At 39.7% G+C, this 19849-nt stretch overlaps 1 protein-coding gene across 8 annotated transcripts in view; it reads left to right on the plus strand.

The window, feature by feature from the left end:
* Nucleotides 1-19849, plus strand: part of NRIP1 (nuclear receptor interacting protein 1) — a 103739-nt gene that overhangs the window by 7910 nt on the left and 75980 nt on the right. For all 8 annotated transcript variants that reach the window (XM_036352355.1, XM_036352356.1, XM_036352352.1 and 5 more), the window contains exon 2: nt 12527-12608. The gene's annotated coding sequence lies outside the window, so the exon portion shown is untranslated. The remainder of the gene's footprint in view (nt 1-12526; nt 12609-19849) is intronic.

Raw genomic sequence — 19849 nt, forward strand, 5'->3', positions numbered from 1 at the left:
TGAAGTGTATCACAGAATTACCATAGTGTCCTTTGGGGCAGAGAAAGCAACTGTTTCTTGATATAATTCATTAAACTAGCTTGTCATGGTCTTAATCCAGGTAGTCCCAAGGCTAATTATATTTGCCTACTTCAAGGAGCAGTTGTAGCAAATTCAGAGCCATAGTTCTTCTTGGTTGAAAAGTTAAACCTCCTGACTATTACAGTTCTTTATGTGATTTTTTTTATTGCCCTATCTTCATCCACAATAATTTTATTTTAAAGACTATCCTATACTAATAAGCTGGGTTTTGCAATAAAAAGAGGAAATTGATAGTGCATTTGTAGTTTACCAGAGGGAAGCAGAAATAGAGAGATGAGGAGTATTTGGCTTCATTTTGGGAGTAGACCGTGGTGAAGAAAGATTTTGAGATACGGAGGTGTGTAGCATAAAGTATTTTTAAAGTACACATCAGGCATGTTCTTTTATTGTTGAGGTAATGAGAAATGTGGTTATAAATCTCTCCAAATCGTTTTACTTGCCTCATTTAAAATTTATGGAATTTTGAACCCAAAAGAATCAAGCTGAGTGGTTCCCTCTACACTAAAAGGTATAGTCAAATTGAAACTATATTGGAGACGTAAGTCTCCTATACATAATATTTTCTAGTGAGCTTTGGATTTTTGAATTGCCAAGTAAATGTTGGATAAACATAGTGTTTGTATAAAAGCTGCATAGAAATGTTTTACTATGATTTATTAAGAGAATATATTGTACCTAGCCAAATAAGAGAGATATTGTTTTACTGAACAGTCTGGGGGAAAATATATATTTCTGGAGTTCATATATATATATATATATATATATATATATATATATATTATTCTTTCTTTAATCCATCCATTCATGCCTTTTTAAAAGTTTAATTAAAATAGACAAGGATTAAAGATCGAAGTTTTTTTATTCACCACTGTCCAGTGTTATTCAGGCAAAACTCAAGCAGTGAATGCCCCATTGTTCACTTCGTTAGTAAAATGTTAATCTTACCCATCTTGCTAATCCATGGTTGACCTGAACTGCTGTCACGTTTTCTTCTTTTTTAACATATATATATATGTTTAATTGGGAACATATATATATATGGGTTTAATTGGGAACATATATATATATATTAGAGGCCCGATGCACAAAATTCATGCAAGGGGTTCAGCCCTTGCAGCCGCGGTGGCTTGCCTTGGCCCTCGCAGTCCTGGCTATGTCCGGAAGGTCGTTTGGCTGTCCGGTCTAATTAGCATATTACTTTTATTATTGTAGATAGGGTTTTTTTTGACTTGGGCTTTCACAAATTGAAGTAATTTCATAGAAACCTTTGGTTTTTTGGTTGGAAGGGAATTTGATATGGATGCTCTGGGTTTAAACATATTGTCTCAGAGGTACCTTGATCTACTTCCCCATTATCAAACAAGTCAATTTATAGAGGCATCTTGCTTAATGAAAAGCACATAGGATAGGTGGTTGGTGTGGACTGTATACTAAATAGTAATAAATGTTACCATTTAGTACTGATATACCTTTTTTTCTTGGTCTTTTTTTTCTTTATTTTTCTTTCCTCTTCCCCCTATTTTTCCTTCTCAATTTCTCACTTATCCTTTTTTTATTTTTATTTTTTTTATTAAGGGTATCCTTTTGATACAGTTAGGTAAATGATTAATTTCACATTATTATTGTTGGTAATTAAAAATTTCTTAAACATTTATTGTCTACATTTTACACAGGAAGAAATTGAGCCCTAAGAATTTAAATAAATCTTAAACTCATATAGCTAGCAGTTGGGTAAACCCAGGATAATAAACCAAGTCTTAATTTATTTCACACTTTTTTGGTTTTCACTAAATCAGCCTCAGAATGAGGGGCTTGTGTTTCAGGTGTTAAAGAGTAGTCCAAGCAAACACATAGGAAGGATCTATGATGACCAGAAGGACTGTGCCTTCTTAAGAAGGAGATTAGAAAAGGCCAATTATATCATCCTTGTTTTTGTAGCCTGTTTTCTTCGCATGCTATTAAAACGTGGTCTTCAGAACAGTCTTAGGATTTATTTGATATTCTGGTACTTGGAATGTACTTTTTAGGCTGAGAATTTAAAAAGAAATTTTACAGTACATGTGAATATCTGTTCCTCAGCTTTGTTTCTGCATGTATACACATTTATAGTTCTGTTTTAAAAATCAGCAGGGGAACTTTTTTTTGTAGATTAACAGAGCCAGGTACCTTTAGTCAACTAGTATGATCAGAATACTCACAGGCCAGCTCTACTTATTACTGAAAAGTAATGTCCTAAAACCATTAGTGGAGGTGAGTGGGTCTTTGGGTTTAATTGGGAACATAATACAAAGATTATGGAACCCATTCCCATATTTTCCTATGAATAGGTAACAACATGAGAGGCCACTGTGTGGACCTTTGCTGATAATGTGCCCTGAACCAACCCTCTAGGTCTACCCCATAGAAAGCAAGCGAGAGAGAAGAGATCTAATGGTAGCTGTTTATGTGGGCCACAGACAGACCGCATTCCTGACCTTGGTGAAACAAACAGGAAAGAAATATTCCCACTTATGGGATAGTGGGGAAGAGAGCATAGATGCTGAGACAGTCCCCAAGCCTCTAACAAGATCCGATTTGTCTCTCATGATTCTCTTCATTGTAATGGTCACACTTGCTTAGTGTAATGTCTGTCTTCCTCGGTATAGGGTAAGCCCCATGAATAGGAGTATATTCATCAGTGTGTTGTCAGTGCTGTAGTTGCCTGGCACAGAAAAGGCTGTTATAAACATTTGTTGAATTGCACTGTACCTATGCCAGCTCTTGAGAAAATCTGGCTTTTTTTTGGGGGGGGGAAGAGTCAGGAATGGAGCCTCTGTGTATTTATATATAATAGCTGCTAATTATTATGTATAAGTTGTGCATAATAGCTGCTGTTCTACATTTTTTTTTCTTTAATGTATTTAAATTAGAACTTCTAAAAGGAATAATATTCCTTCCTTAAAATGTATCATCTTTTTAGAGGCATATTAATTATGAAGGGACAACTGAACTTAACTGTTGGTGACATTATAATTACTTGGCACTTGGGATTATTTTGTAATGCTCTTTCTTTAAAAACCACTCAATTTATAATAGATTAGAAAACATGGTCAACAGAATCTTTGGGGGGCATTTACATTTTTTTTAAAGGAAATGAAACAAAATATTTCTAGAATCTTATAGTCAGGTTCCTTAGTCACTTCCAGTTGTCATAAGAATCCACCAGTTTGACACATTTAATGGCATTGGATTTGACTAGTTGGGCAGGAGGGGGGCCTCTCAAATCTCATGTCTAGAGTAAATTTTGACATTCAATAATCTTAAAAGTTAGAGGGTACCAAGAATGACTTGATTCAAACCAGTAAGTTATAGGACTTTAGTATATGAAGCCCTTTTGTTATTTTTTATAAATTGAGATTTGTTCTTTTCTAGAGGTGAATTTTTTTTAGAACACTGTCATGTTCAACTAGATTAATAATGCTAAGGCAGAAGAGAAAATTATTTTAAAATGGAGCTCAGAAATTTCCAGACTAGCAATTTTCTAATGCTAAAGAAAATGTATAGATTATCTGGGTTACATATTTACAGCATTGAGATTTAACAAATGCTCTTAAAATATCTTTAACCCAGTTTCTTGTTCTGTGAAGACAAAGTTTTTTTACTAAACTTAATTTTGCTTGCGTGGAAGTAGATGTTTTTTGTAAACAGAAAAACCATCTCTTCTCATGGTTCATATATTTTTCTGTGTAGTCACATGCGTATAAGTCATAGGAAAATAAGATATATAGACTAATGGACTATTGTCCTCAGTAAAGAGTAAAAACTTAGAACACTATCCTATATAATCAAAGCCTACTGTGCAAATCAACCTAACAGCAGAACAACCGGTGGAATGACCAGTCGCTATGATGCGCACTGACCACCAGGGGGAAGACGCTCAATGCAGGAGCTGCCCCCAGCCCTCAGGTCCCAGGCCAGCCAAGGTGGGTGCCAGCTGGGGCCCCCAATCGCCCCGCCAGTTGCCCTGCAGATCAGCCCTCTTTGCCTAGGGACCCTAACCGTGCAAGAATTTCGTGCACAGGGCCTCTGGTGCAGTATATCCTTCTTTGTGCTTTCATCAGTGCATATCCTGAGTATCCAAACTGCCTTTTTCTTTCTTTGCCTGTCAATATGTTATCGAGTGCATCAATTCTATACATTAATAAGAATTTTTCACTGTTGAATTCCTCAGCAGAGATGCAAACTTATTTTCTATTTTCATGAACTGACTCATAACTAAGGCATGATGTCTCATTTAAATTAACATTATTTGCCAATGCACTAAAAAAATCCAAATGAGACTCTAAATCATTGCTTTGCTGCTACAAGTGTTTTAGTTTTGACTACTTATCCATCCGTGTGCTTTACATTTTAAACATCTTTGTGTATGTTCCTCCAATAGATACTTTCCTTTGAAGGCATTATTCTAATAACATGAACACATTCACTTTGAGTTTTAAACTCTTGTACCACAATCTCTTTTTTCCTCTTAAAAAGTAGTGAATTTTGTCCCAACGACAAAATTATTCATCATTTCATCACAACTCTGAATAATACTTCATTTGAAAACTATTATCTCTTCCATTTTATAATGGCGCTAACCTGTATGGTTCCAAGCTGCTAATGGCAAAAATGACAATATTTGTTAATATTTGAAAATAGGCATTGGGTCTTTGGGCAGTCAGCCAAAAATATGAAATTAAAATCTGACTTTAAATTTTTTGAAAATGTAAAATTGATATGCTTTTTCTAACAAGTTATAAATAGAAATCCAAATTTTATTTTGTTAATTGACCTTTAATTGTATAGAATAGTAAAATGTTTTTTAGTTATATGAAGTGGAAAGAGACATAATAAGACACATTATTATATTCTAACGCAAAAATCCCCCTGTGATAATAGCTTGCTAGTTTGGACTACATTTCATTTCATTTTGCAGTGAATTTTAAAGTTTTTATTTTTTAGACTTCTGATAAATGTGAACAGCAATCCATATACATATAGGTGTGAAAATAATTTTAAAGATAACCAGCTGTGAATTTGTCCATTGGGGTTAAGTAGCAACTTGTAATTGCTTTCTGGATCTTAAGTCATTTGCCCTATTGAATACTTAAATAAATCATCAGGGAAAAAAATGTATTTCATGCATATTGCTGTTTAAGTGTTGCATAATTTAGCAGTTCTAAACAACCATTGCTACTTTTAAAAAGAAAAAAAGTAGTGAGGGGCTAGAAATTTTTGGTGTGGGGAAGAAAGGAAAAAATTACTTCTAAACTCTGTTGATGGGCCCATTTATTTTGCTTTGGATCTATGTGTGTGGTATAGTCGTGGTAAAATGTAATGAGTTGTGGTGAAAACATTAGTAACCATAATACACTGCTGGGTAGTTTATTAATCAGAGGTACCATGGAGAATAAAAGAGCTAGAGATTAGATAGATTCAATGAGGCTCCTCTGATGCCATGAAATGGGAGAGTCATTTAGTGTTTTCGGGCTTCAGTTCGTAAAAAAGTCGGTGGACTAGATTGATAATTTGGTTCTGCTCCGCTGTAGACTCTCTAAGAATCAGTATCACTCCAAAAGTGAAGTCTTACTGTTGCATGCTTTGAGCAACAAGGTATATAGAGCTAAGGGTTGGGAGGATGTTCCTTACGATTTTTTGAGCATGGCATTTAATATTTTATAGCAAAGTTTTTAGTTTAGCATAATTGAACTTGTACTAGATAGGGTTAATAGACTAGAACAAAAGGTCAAAGCATAAGGCATTAGGCTTAATTAAGGGAGAGCAGGAGTGGCAGGAGTGTGTGACAGTTAAATGGGTTTCCCACAGACTAATGTCGGTTACAGTGCAACCATGCCTCAACTTAAGTGGGTTATTTTGTGCAAAGGGCAGCAGTGATTAGCAGTTTGACATGCCAGACACTTCTGGCCAATCCCATCTGTTTTAGAGGTTAAAAAAGCACACCTTTATGAGCTGATGGATTGATTTGTGTGCCCGTCTGGTAAAGATTAGAAGTCCAAGGCCAATGCAGTAAATGTCAGTTATAGAATATTGTACTTTCCTCCTTGGCTCATTGTTTTAACCGCCAACTGTTTTATAATGGGAGATAATTGCTATTTATGGAATTGAATGCAAGATGGGTGGGGGAACAGGTGAGAGAGGAAGAAAAATATTTCCTAAATGGAATTGTGAATTAACATATTCTCTAGCAGGTATTTCAAATGGAGAGATGGTCTACTCTAGATAACACTTGATTTTATGGAGTGTTTATGGCTTATTCCCTATAGTTGGAGTCACATAGTTCTTTTCTGAGTGTTACCTAAGCAACCCTGTCAGTCCAGGATTTAATGTTATATACTCAGCTGGTAAGTACTCAGGTACCTCTTTTACAGACTAATAGATAGTTTACCTCCATACCATCAATTATATTTAAGAAATGTAATATTTTGTTCATTAACCTCATGGGGAAGAGGAAGGGAAAAGAAAAAATAGAAAGACACACACATGTGGCTTTGTGGGCAGGATTTACTAGGCTCACCTGAGATTGATGCATTGTGTTAAAATTAAGTGTGTCTAAACCTAGACTCAGAGTTATCTCTTTATTTAACTTTGAGATCTGTAAGAGTGATGCCATTAATATAGTTTATTTTCAGTTCAAGGTTGTAGCCCATTTAAAGATACGCAAAGGCTTTAACACATTCATGAAAAGGAAAATCCTAATTTTATGTAGATGAATTAGAACTTAGGTATTGTGATCATAATCAGTGAGCTTTAGGAGTATAAAGCTTTCAGTCTTTTGGGTGGACAGAGGAAGTATTTGAGAAATAACAAAGTTATCTTTATCATCAAATTACTACCAACCTAAAATTTGAATTCAGATAAAAATATAACCAAGAACATTGGAAATAATATTAGAAGATTTTGATTGGCCCCCTTGTTTTTATACTTCTCAAAGTATGTGAACCATGAATTGCCTGTTACATAATTATGCAGATTACAGTTGACCCTTGAACAACACCTGGGGTTAGGTGTGCCTTCTCCCTCCCTAATTGCTCCCCCCAGGTGAAAATCCCTATATAACTTTTGACTCCCCATAAACTTAAGTTGTCCTTCATTATCCTCAGAGGATTGGTTCCAGTACCCCTGTAGATACCAAAATCCACAGATGTTAAAGTCTCTTATATAGAATGGCATACAGTTGGCCCTCCACATCCACAGATCCTAATTGTGGATCAAAAATAGTACAGGTAATTACTGAATATAAATATCTGTGTATAAGGGGATCCACATAGTTCAAATCCATGTTGTTCAAAGGTCAACTGTAGATACATCGTATTAGACCTTGAATTGCTTTTTAAAGAAAGAAAATTAAAATATCTAAACAGGATATGGTCACTGAACGTTACATGTGATTCATAATAGTAACTAGTATCTTTAAAAATATTTTTTATTTTACTACTGAGAAATTCCGAAGGAAATTGGCTTAACTTATAAAGAGAAATTAAGGTGTTTTATTTCTCATTTAGAAAAGTCAAAGTAACATTTTATTATTGGAATTTATTTAGGATTATGGTACTTAAATATGTATTCATCCTGTGTTCTTTGTGGAGTAGCATCAAATGAAATGATTTGGATCCATTATAGATTTACACGATAAAGGTCTTGCCCTTCTACCAAGGGAGAGAAGGTATAAAGGCATAAATTTTATAATATTGTTTCTCTTTCATTAAATCATTTCTAAATTGCAAAAGATTGGCTTGAGTAGTATAGAAGTACTTGTGTAGTAAAATAAATAATGGAAATTTATCTAATTTAATAGACACATACTTCTTAAATGAATTTCCTGGTGATATTATAATAAACCAAAAAAAAAATTGGCATTCTACATTTGTGCCATTATGACAAACATTTTTAGTGTAACCTAGATTCCATTCTTTATAGTTTCCTTCCCTTTTCTCCAGTAAACTCAAGTGCCAATAATATCTCGTTTGTGTTAGAATTTTACTAAACTGAAGGAAAATATTTTGTAGAGTTAACTTGTTTTTGTGTGTTTTGATATATTCTGAGGTTTTTGAAAAATATATGTTGTCCCTTATAATCTACTAGAGGCCCGGTGCATGGATTCGTGCACCAGTGGGGTCCCCTGGCCTGCCCAGTGGGGATCGGGCTGAAACTGGCAGCCCAACATCCCCCAAGGGGTTCCAGAGTGTGAGAGGGCACTCTATAACGTTGCTGTTGTTCAGCAGCTCCTGCATTGAGCGTCTGCCCCCTGGTGGTCAGCGCATGTCATAGCTATCAGCAGGTTGGCCAGTGGCTTAGGCTTTTATATATATAGATGATCGTTAATTTCTGTCATTTTATTGTACTTCCTTAGTTTTACTAATGTGGCATTATTGGCTTTGAGACATGCATGTTAAGTCTTCTGCTCCTCTAAGCAAATTAGTTGGACATATGCTTGTTTAGGTTAAAAAAAAAAAAGCAAAAACTCTTAATATACAGATGCTCCTCAACTTATGATGGTGTTACATTCTGAAAAACCCATCGTAAGTTGAAAATATATTCAATACCTAATCTACTAATCACCATAACTTAGCCTAACCTACCTTTAATGTGCTCAGAACACTTCCATTAGCCTACAGTTGGGCAGTTATCTTGAGTTTCATCTCAAAAGTCATTGCCTTCCTCCTTTTCCCACTAGAAGCAGAAGACACAAATGAACATTTTGTAGACCTGATGGGATGTGAAAACAAAACACAATATCCAAAAAATTCTGGCAGCACAGCACACTGTAAAGTATCAGTTGTTTACCTTTGATAGCTGGCTGACTGGGAGCTGCAGCCCACTGCCACTGTCCATTGTCACAAGGGAGAGAGTATCATACAGCATTTAGCTAGCCCAGGAAAATACCAAAATTCAAAATTTGATGTATGGTTTCTACTGAATGCATTTAGCTTTTGCACTATTGTAAAGTTGAAAAAAATGATAAGTTGAACCATCAAAAGTCAGGGATTGTCTGTACTTAGGATGCTGTTTTTTCAGTTCTTGTCCTAAAATTTTTTATAGCTTCGTAACCTGAATTTTAGTTGTTAGCAATTTTTATGAGATGCTGGAAAAAAAGAATTGCCCTATTTCATGTTTTGATTTTAAATGTTGTTAGGGTATAGGATTGTTATTTGTCTCTATTCAGGCAGATTGGTGTTAATAAGGAAGTCGTAATATGTGATGAACTTATTTAAATATATAGTCTTAGTACATATTTATATTTGTAAAATTAATGTGTTTATATGTAATACATTTCAAATAGAGATGTACCTGATAATTGCACTATGCATTTGGTGTCTCCTAATGAGGGAGGGAGAAGGTGCTACCACACTGAGTTAAGTAGATCATTCCTCCTCGGTAAATTGCATCATTTTCCTTGTTTTTTAATTATTTATTTATTTTATTTTAAAAAGAGGAAGGGAGAGGGAGGGAGAGAGAAAGAAACATCAGTGGTGAGAATCATTGATCAGCTGCCTCCTGCACACCCCACAACCTGGGCAGAAGCCCTGGCTGGGAAACGAACTGTGACCTCCTGGTTCATAGGTTGATGCTCAACCACTGAGCCATGCTGGCTGGACATACATTTTACTTTTTTGTAATGTGACCTTGAGTCAGTGACTTCAGCCCAGAATAGTTTCAAAGTCATGTAAATAAAAGCAATTAAGGTATTATTTATCACCTTACATAGTTCAGATGGGATCTTATTGGATAGAGAGGTTTGTTTGCTTTATGTGGAAGGTCAGAATAAGGTTAAATTTTATTACATAAAATGATTTGGTGATGTTTTTATTTAGCTGCTGAAAAAGTAGTGTCCTAATAGGAAATGATTTGGGGCCAAAAAACCCCACAAAAAAACCCACAAAAAAAACACAACAACACATTTTTTTTTAAGCAGTAGGAAGTCTCTTCAGAGTGTTTGTGTGTTTGTTTTTTCTAATAGTTATAATTCTACTTTAAGGTGATACTTTCTGTCTTCTAAAGTTTGGGGAACATTGTGCCTTTAGTGTTGATTCTAAGTATTTTGACTTACACATATAAGTGACATTTCCTGCTGCAGATGGAGGGTAGCTTAGGAGCTGCCAATATGTGCTTAGGGGATCTGTGTTAATATCCATTTATCATGCCAATAGGGTGTAGGACCTCAGACAGTAGGACTGGAGTCCCAATTCACCTATAAAGAGACCTGCTACCCAGCAAGGCTAATTGTCTATAGGGGTTGGCAGAGCATTGACATAGATAAAGGGTGTCCCAAAATTCACACAAGAAGTAATTTTGATAGAAAACACAGGTTTATAATTAAAAATTGTAAATTTTTATTGATTCATAAAGTATACAGTATAGGGTTATGTATGGAATAGCATATTGGGCGAAATATCCACAACGTGTCACTGTTTGGTGCAGATTTTTGGCTGGAGGCATCATTGGACCATTCTTCTTCGAAAGTGCAGCTGCTCAGGCAATAACAGTTAATGGTACTCGCTATTTCGACATGATAATCCAGTTTTTTGTGCCTAAATTGCAAGATATGGATGTGGACGACATGTGGTTTCAACAAGACGGTGCCACATACCATACAGCCCGAGAAACAATTCAATTACCGCATGAGTCATTTTCTGGTCATGCAATTTCCCGTTTTGGTGATCAGAATTGGCCGCCCAGATCATGGGATTTAACGCCGTTGGACTTTTTTCTTTGGGGTTTTTTGAAGTCTAAGGTTTATGCCAACAAACCCACGACCACCCACGCCTTGAAGGAGGAAATTGAGCTCTGTATCAACGAAATTCAGCCACATTTATGCAAAACGGTCATGGAAAATTTCAACAAAAGAGTGCGTATGTGCCAGCAAAGCTGTGGAGGCCATTTACCCGATATGCTATTCTATTCATAACCCTATACTGTATACTTTATGAATCAATAAAAAATTCACAATTTTTAATTATAAATCTGTGTTTTCTATCAAAATTACTTCTTGCGTGAATTTTGGGACACCCTTTACTTGAAAAGTCTTGCTGATGAAGAACTGAGGTGGGCCGGCGGGGGGGAGATGAGAGAGAGAAAGAGAAAGAATGAAGTAATTAAAAGAAAGGCAAGTATGCTCGGCCAGCATAGCTCAGTGGTTGAGCATTGACCTATGAACCAGGAGGTCACAGTTCGATTCCTGGTTAGGGCACATGCCTGGGTTACTGGCTTGATTTCTAGTGTGGACTGTGCAGGAGGCAGCTGATGAATAATTCCTCCCCCATTGTTGATGTTTCTCTGTCTCTCTCTCTGCCCCCCCTTCCTCTCTGAATTCAATAAAAATGTTTTTTTGTTTCTTTTTTAAAGAAAGGCAACTATTGTCCCTTGTAGTTGAACCATATAACTTTCTTTTATGGTATTTTTTATTTCAGCATGATATAATAATTGATAACATTTCTAAGATTCAGTGGCTTATTAAAACAATTACTGAGCATCTGCTCTGTACCTTGCATCATGCTAGGTATTGGGAGATTCAAAGATGAATGAAAAGTTCACAGGGAGAATGACAATAAGCAAGATATAGAGACAGTGACTTAGAGGTACAGTGGTTGAAGAGCCTTCCCTCCTAGGGTATTGAGGAAGCATCTCTCAGACATTTGATACCCGGTGTATGGTTTTAGGGAGACTAAAGACCACTGATAAAATGAAGAAATAAGTAAAATAGCTACTTGATTTTGAGAGGTTAAAGTTCAGGTTTACGGACCTATTTCTGGGCTAAGCTATCATTTATGAGTATAAGTTATAGGTTATAGGACAGAAATTGAGAATTCTAGAAATATAAAACAGATACAAGGACAGTGACTGATATAAATGGAATGCTCCTGTAATGGAGCCAGGGAGTTTGTATCATGCCTTCTTTATCTCCAACTAGCTTCACTGTCCTTGGCCTGCTGATCAATGTGAAGTTTCCTGAGCTACCACAGTATTAAAAGGAGACTGTGCCTCTTGCTCAAAACATTTCACCCACTGTTTTGTTCCTGAAAGTATAAACTTTCCCATAAGTTGATGCCATTCTAGATCTAGGATGGTTCTAATTCTGAGTTTAACAACTTTTGTTCCCAGTGGCCAAGAAAAAAAAAGGGAGTTGTTTCAAACTCTCTGTTGACTACTATAAAAATGTAATGAAAACAGGTCTATTTTGGTAAATAATTTTATAATGCAGGTTTTTTTAAATCTGATTTGGTCAACAGCTATGCCCAAGGAAAGCATGCATAGTTAAGAATATTTTTATCTTGCAATAAATCTTGTTTGTTTTCTGAGTTTAGTTTATTGTAGTCAGTAGTTAGGATTTTGTTGTAAAACATACTATTTGTTTTTTTAAAGGTAAGATGCACTTGAAGTAACACTTATTTCTCTTAATTTTCAGGAATTGTTTGGATTGTGAGCTATTTCAGAACTCTGTTCTCAGGACCCATTATTTTAACATTTGAGAGAAACACTTCCAGAAGGTATTGTATTTTGTGTCATTGTTCTATTTTTTAGAAAATGTAGATAAGCCATTTCAATGATGGGAAAGAAGGTTATGCCATATTTTTCTACTTATTTTTCTTTTAAGTTTTTGTATTGATAAATTAGATGTTTGACATTTGTAACAGAGGCGTACATTTAAGTGTTGGTAAATTTTGAATTTAGTGTGAGTGAAAGAAATCCGATTTAGATGGAACCAGTTTTGCCTGTTTTAAACATCAGAAGCATTTCACCTCTTCAGTATTGCACAATTTATAAGAATGTTTTGTTTTGTTTTTTTTTAAATATATTTTATTGATTTTTTACAGAGAGGAAGGGAGAGAGTTAGAAACATCAACGAAAGAGAAACATCGATCAGCTGCCTCCTGCACATCTCCTACTGGGGATGTGCCCGCAACCCAGGTACATGCCCTTGACTGGAATAGAACCTGGGACCTTTCAGTCCGCAGGCCGACGCTCTATCCACTGAGCCAAACCGGTTTCGGCAGAGAATGTTTTGATTGAAAATGAGATATAAAATGTTCCTGTTTTAGACATTGTGAAATATACATTAAATAAAGCAGGCAGTCCTAAGGTCTTCCTACCTATGAAAAATCTACCTTCTATTTTAGGGATCAGCTGCCATCTTTCTATCAGTGTTTCATTAGGATCCATGGACTTATGCAACCAGGTCACCCACCTCTGCCTCTGAATGCCCATCTACTAAATTCCCTGTCTGCATTATCACATGCGGTTAGGTTGATGTAGCATTACAGTTTATCTGCTTGTTGGCCTATAGTCTCAGAACATGTGATGTATTACTAGGAAGGAAAGGGATAGTAAGATTATCAGTTGAGCAGCTTACCTGCTTCATGTTCTGTCTTTGCAACCCCCAAACCCATGTGAATACACCAACTAGTTTGACTAGTTAGTGATAAACATGGTTCCATTCACTCATATTCGAGGTTTCCTTGTTAGTGTCCACCTTTCCACCTCCCTTAAGTCTTGTGTTTTCCTTTTAAAAAACTTGCCAGCTGTCTTGCTTGGAATAGAAAGAAATGAAAGAAGGCTACTAAAATTCATTTAATTAAATGATATATTTTTAAAAATATGTTTATTTTTAACTAGAGGCCCAGTGCACGAAATTCATGCACTTGGTGGGGGGTCCCCCAGCCTGTCCTGCGCCCTCTCACAGTGCGGGATCCTCGCAATCTATTGCCCCAAGGAGGTAGGCCCCGCCCACTCATCCGGGGCTCCTCAATGGGTTTCCCCAAAGAGGTAGGCTGGAGCTGGGGGTCCTGCCTCCACACCACAGGACCCCCAAGCCCCGCTGCGCAGAGCCACAGGCCCTGCCTCTGCGCCACGCATGCAGTGTCAAGCCCCTGCCCACCCACGTGCGCATACAGCCCCACCCACCCGCGCGTGCCCTTTGTGCACACAGTCTCTTGGTGATCTTTCGTTGCGGCATGAGGGCATCATGGCGTGATGGCATGACGATCACATAGGCTTTTATTAATAGGATTTTTCGGAGAGACAGAAAGGGAGAGAGATAGATAGAAACAATGATGAGAAAGAAGCATCAATAGGCTGCCTCCTACATGCCCCCTACTGGGAATAGAGGCTGCAACCCCAGGCATGTGCCTGACCAGAATCACACTGGTGACCTCTTGGTTCATGGGTCAATGCTCAACTACTGAGGCACACTGGCTGGGCAAAATGATACATTTCTTAAAGTTGTAGTAAATAGGTCAGATTCTTTCAGTACATATTTATTAACTGGATATTCATGATTTATATTCACATGAAATAACACAAAAACCAGTTTTACATATTTTCTGAATCACTTGTTAAGGAGTATGAATTTCTAAAATTAGATGAATATAGTTTTTTTATGTTTCCATAGCATAATATATTGGACTTTTAAATTAGAAACTCTCTATGTTCAAGATTATTTACTTTTAGAGGCCCCAGCCAGACCTGTGTCCTCTCGCAATCTGGGACCCCTTGGGGGATGTCGGGCCTAAACCGGCAGTCGGACACCCCTCTCGCAATCCAGGATGCTGTATGCACCAGTAATCATGCTTTTTATTCAGGTGAAAGGCATCTTGCTGTTGTATGGGCAGCTACATTTTTTTCTCCTGATTATAAAAAGTAGTACATAACATGATCCTTCTGAGGCAATAGTACCATTTTCCCCATCTTATGGATGGAAAAACTGAAGCAGAGAGAATTGGCTTTGTCACACAGTTATAGGTGTCAGAATCAGGGCTGACCAGAAAATGTGCAAATCAGAGTTCATGCATGTTAATGCTGCATCATCCTGTTTTTTTTTCAGTGTTAGAGTAGCCTTGCCAGGTTTTAATTTTTAAATCTAAGAGACTGTTCCCAATATATAGGGTAGAGTATGTAGGCCTGGCTGGTGATCAGGGCCGATTTGTGGGTCTACCGGTGGGCAGGGCGATTGGGGGCCCTTGTTGACAGCCACCGTGGCTGGTGGCCTGGCGCCGCCCACTTGCTGGCCCTGCCCCTGCCAGTCTCCTCCCTCTTGGGGGGCAGATTTCTCTGCCTCCTGGTGGTCAGTGCATGTCATAACACCCAGTCGTTACGCAAGTTGTTATGCTGTTCGGTCAATTTGCATATTAGGATTTTATTATATACTAGAGGCCTGGTGCACAAAAATTTGTGCACTGGCGGGGGTAGGGGGGCGGTGTCCCTCAGCCCCACTTGTGCCCTCTCACAGTCTGGGACCCCTTGGGAGATAACGACCTGCTGGCTTAGGCCCACTCCTGGGTGGCAGAGGGCAGGCCCAATCCCTAGGTGCAGCCCTTGGTCGGGCTCAGAGCAGGGCCGATTGGGGAGTTGGGGCACTGCCCCGTGTCATGCACAGAGCAGGGCAGATCGGGAGGTTGTGATGCCACCCCCAGTCACGCTCAGGATAGGGCCGATTGGGGGGTTGGGGCGCCGCCCCCTGTCACACTCAAGGCAGGGCCGATGGGGAGGTTGCGGCGCGACCCCGTCACGCACAGTGCAGGGCCGATCAGGGGTTTGGGGCGCTGCCCCTGTCACACAGAGAGCAGGGCCGATCTGGGGGGTTGGGGCTCCGTACCCAGTCACACACACAGTAGGACCGATCAGGGGATTGGGGAGCTCCCCCCGTCATGCACAGAGTAGGGCTGTTAGGGGAGTTGGGGCACCGCCCCCTGTCACACACAGAGCAGGGCCGATCAGGGAGTTGGGGAGCTACCCCCTATCAGGCACAGAGCAGGGCCGATCAGGGGGTTGGGGCTCCTTCCCTTGTCACAAACGGAGCAGGGCAGATAGGGAGGTTATGGCCCCGCCCTTTGTCACACACAGAACCGCAGGGCGATCAGGGGGTTTGGACTCTGCCCCCTGTCACACTGCTCCAGCAGCCAGGAGGCCTCGCGGCTCCGCTGATCCCAATGCTGGGAGGCCTCGAGGCTCTGCTTGACACTGGGGCAGTGAGGCCTCACTGCTCAGCTGATCCTGGTGCTAGGAGGCCTCGTTGCTCCACTGATCCCCATGCTGGGAGGCCTCGTGGCTCCACTTGACACAGGGGCAGTGAGGCCTCGCTGCTCCGCTGATCCTGGTGCCAGGAGGGCTTTCTTTTTCCGCTGATCCCAGTGCTGGGAGGCCTCGCGGCTCCGCTGATCCCGGGTTCGGGAAGCCTCGCGGCTCCGCTGATCCTGGTGCTGGGAAGTATATTACCCTTTTGCTGGTGGGTGACTGAAGCTCCCAACCGCTCCTTTTTTCTTTTATTCTGGGATTTATTTACCTTCTATGGCTGTCACTGGAACTGAGAGCCAGCTTTAGCTCTGAGGCTCGGCTCCAGCTCTGAGACCTCGGCTGCTGAAAGCAGGTATCTGGTTTGTTTGGCTTCTATAGTTGAAACACTGTTGCAACTCCAGCTCGGCTGGCTGGCTGAAAGCATGGGGTTTGTTTAGCTTCTATAATTATAACATTGTTTCTTAGAGTGCAAGCTCAGAGCCCAGCAGCGGCAGGCGGGGAACCTTGGCTTCCTCCTTCACTGGAGCAAGCAAGCCTCCTGTTCGCTTCAGCTGCCTGGCTGCCGGCCGCCATCTTGGTTGGCATTTAATTTGCATATCGCCCTGATTAGCCAATGGGAAGGGTAGCGAAGTTATGGTTAATTACCATGTTTGTCTATTATTAGATAAGATGATGGTGGGCATTTGGGCTATTTTCAGTAGATAAGTGTAAATATTGCTGCTATGAACATAGGGATGCATACGTTCTTTCTGATTGGTGTTTCAAGATTCTTAGGTTATATTCCCAAAAGTGGGATGGATGGCTGGGTTAAGAGGCAGTTCCATATTTAATTTTTAGAGGAAACTCCATACTGTTTTCCACAGTCTGCATTCCCACTAACAGTTCCCTCTTCTCCACATCTTCACCAGCACTTGTTGTTTGTTGATTTATTCATGAAAACTATTCTGGCATGTGTGAGGTGGTACTTCATTATAGTTTCAATTTGCATCTCTCTGATGATTAGTGACATTGAGAATTTTTTTCATATATCTATTGGCCATCTTTATGTCCTCTTTAAAGAAGTATCATTCAGGTCCTTTGCCAATTTTTTAATTGGATTGTTTGTCTTCCTTTTGTTGAGTTGTATGAATTCTTTTTATATTTTGGAAATTAATCCCTTGTCTCATGTACCATTGGCAAATACAATCGGTTCCCTTTTCATCTTTTTGATAGTTTCTTTTGCTGTGCAGAAGCTTTTTAGTTTGATGTAGTTCTATTTGTTTATTTTTCCCTTTGTTCCCCTTGCTCTAAGAGATATATCAGCGAAAATATTGCTATAAGAAAAAGAGCTATAAACAGAGAACCAAGATGGCAGCATAGGTAAAAGCCTGTACTTGCTGTCTCCCACAACCACATAAAAGTTACAACAAGAATACAGAACAACTATCATCCAGAACCGTGGGAAAGCTGGCTGAGGGGAAGTACTACAACTAGAGAGGTAAAGAAGAAAGCACATTGAGACTGGTAGGAGGTGCGGAGGCACAGAACAGACTGGTCCGGCACCTGGGTGAGCCACTTTTTTAATCAGATCGCCTCTGCAAAGGCTGCCCTGAGGAGTGAGGGGTCCCAGCCCCACCCCATACCCCAGCCCAGGGTTCCAGAGCTGGGGAAAGAAGTCCCTATGGGCAGTAAGAACTATGGACTGTAAAAACCAGTGCGGATTGGGGCTTAGTGACACACAGGTTGCTGGAGACCCAGCTTCTCCACTTAAAGGCCGGCACCACTAACTGAATTTACAAGCTCCCACAGGGCGAAGCTCTGGGAGTTCAAGACACATATGGGGAGAAACTGGACTGTCTGGCATCGGGGCAGGAACTCTGGGGTGGCTTTCTTCCAGACAGAGGTGCTCGCAGTGGTCATTCATTGTTCCTGTGTGGGGACCTCCCCAGTGCAGGGCTGACTGGCAGCTATTTCTATTTGCTCTGCCCTGGAGATTCCCTGAGACCCCACCCCCACCCAGTGTACATCCCCACCCAAGCTGTGTGCAGTGGCTTTTGCATATGAATCGTTTATCCTTTCTCAGCCTAAAACCTGTTGAACAAGCTGCAGCTGGGTCAAGGAGCCCTAAACCTATCAATAAAAGGCCCAAAGCTGGCACCAGCCTGCCTTGCTTCACAGGTGGGCCTTGTCTGGGTACTTCCAAACCTGATAGAAGAGGAGGAATCTGCAGGTCTCTCTGTAGCTCCTGCTGGTTGGCCCTAGGCCAGTGATGGCGAACCTTTTGAGCTCGGCGTGTCAGCATTTTGAAAAAACCTAACTTAGCTCTGGTGCCGTGTCACGTATAGAAATTTTTTGATATTTGCAACCATAGTAAAACAAAGATTTATATTTTTGATATGTATTTTATATATTTAAATGCCATTTAACCAAGAAAAATCAACCAAAAAAAGGAGTTCGTGTGTCACAGGTTCGCCATCACTGCCTTAGGTAGTGGCTGACTCTGCATCTCCTTGGAGATCCAAGAGCCAGTGTACCAGTGGTCAGTGTGAGACCATACCAGATTACAACTCTTCACATCCATAAGTGACACACTCCAGGGGCAGACTCAGTGAGCACCAAAGCCCCACTGAAGCAAGTCCTGCCCCATAAGGGTGTCTCTTGCACAGCAGCTCGCCCACTGTAGTTGCAGCTGGTCCCCACAGCCAGTTAGCCTGGAGGTCAATTCCTCCCAGTGACACCAATAGCAATCAAGGCTCAACTACAACAAAACTGTGCACACAGTCCACAAAGGGGTGCACCAAGAGTGTACACCTTAGGTGATTGGGTATGCTGAGCCACTGGGCCCTATAGGTGTCCACAAGGTCACTCTACAAACATAGAGAAGCAGCCAAAATGCGGAGACAAAGAAACATGTCACAAATGAAAGAAATGGAAGAACGCTAACTACTGGATATAAAGTTCAAAACTATAGTTATAAGGTTACTAAAGAATCTTCAGAACCTCGGAGGAACTTAGTGAGACCTTCAAGGATCTTAGTGAGAATGCCAAAAAAATGGGAAGGGACCAGTCAAAAATTAATCATACACTGACTGAAATAAAAAATAGTATGCAGGGATCCAACAGTAGACTAGAGGATCCTGAGAATCAAGGAAGAAAAAAACAGCCAACCAGAAGAGCAAAAAGAAAAAAGAATCCAAAAATATGAAGACAGTGTAAGGAGCCTATGGGACAACTTCTGGGACAACTTCAAGTGTACCAATATCCAAATTATGGGGGTGCCAGAAGAAGAGAAAGAGAAAGATATTGAAAACCTATTTGAAGAAATAATGACAGAAAACTTCCCCTACCTGGTGAAAGAAATAGACTTACAAGTCCAGGAAGCGCAGAGAACCCCAAACAAAAGGAATCCAAAGAGGACCACACCAAGACACATCATAATTAAAGTGCTAAGGGCAAAAGACAAAGAATCTTAAAAGCCGCAAGAGAAAAATAGTTAGTTACCTACAAGGGAGTGCCCATACGACTGTCAGCTGATTTCTTAACAGAAACAATGCAGGCCAGAAGGGAGTGGCAAAAAATATTCAAAGTGATGAATAGCAAGAACCTACAACCAAGATTACTCTACCCAGCAAAGCTATCAGTTTTGAAGGTCAGGTAAAGAACTTCACAGACAAGAAAAAGCTAAAGAAGTTCATCACCACCAAACCAGTATTATATGAAATGCTGAAAGGTATTCTTT

The sequence above is a fragment of the Myotis myotis genome, unplaced genomic scaffold (assembly GCF_014108235.1).
Source record: "Myotis myotis isolate mMyoMyo1 unplaced genomic scaffold, mMyoMyo1.p scaffold_m19_p_2, whole genome shotgun sequence".
Lineage (NCBI taxonomy): Eukaryota > Metazoa > Chordata > Mammalia > Chiroptera > Vespertilionidae > Myotis > Myotis myotis.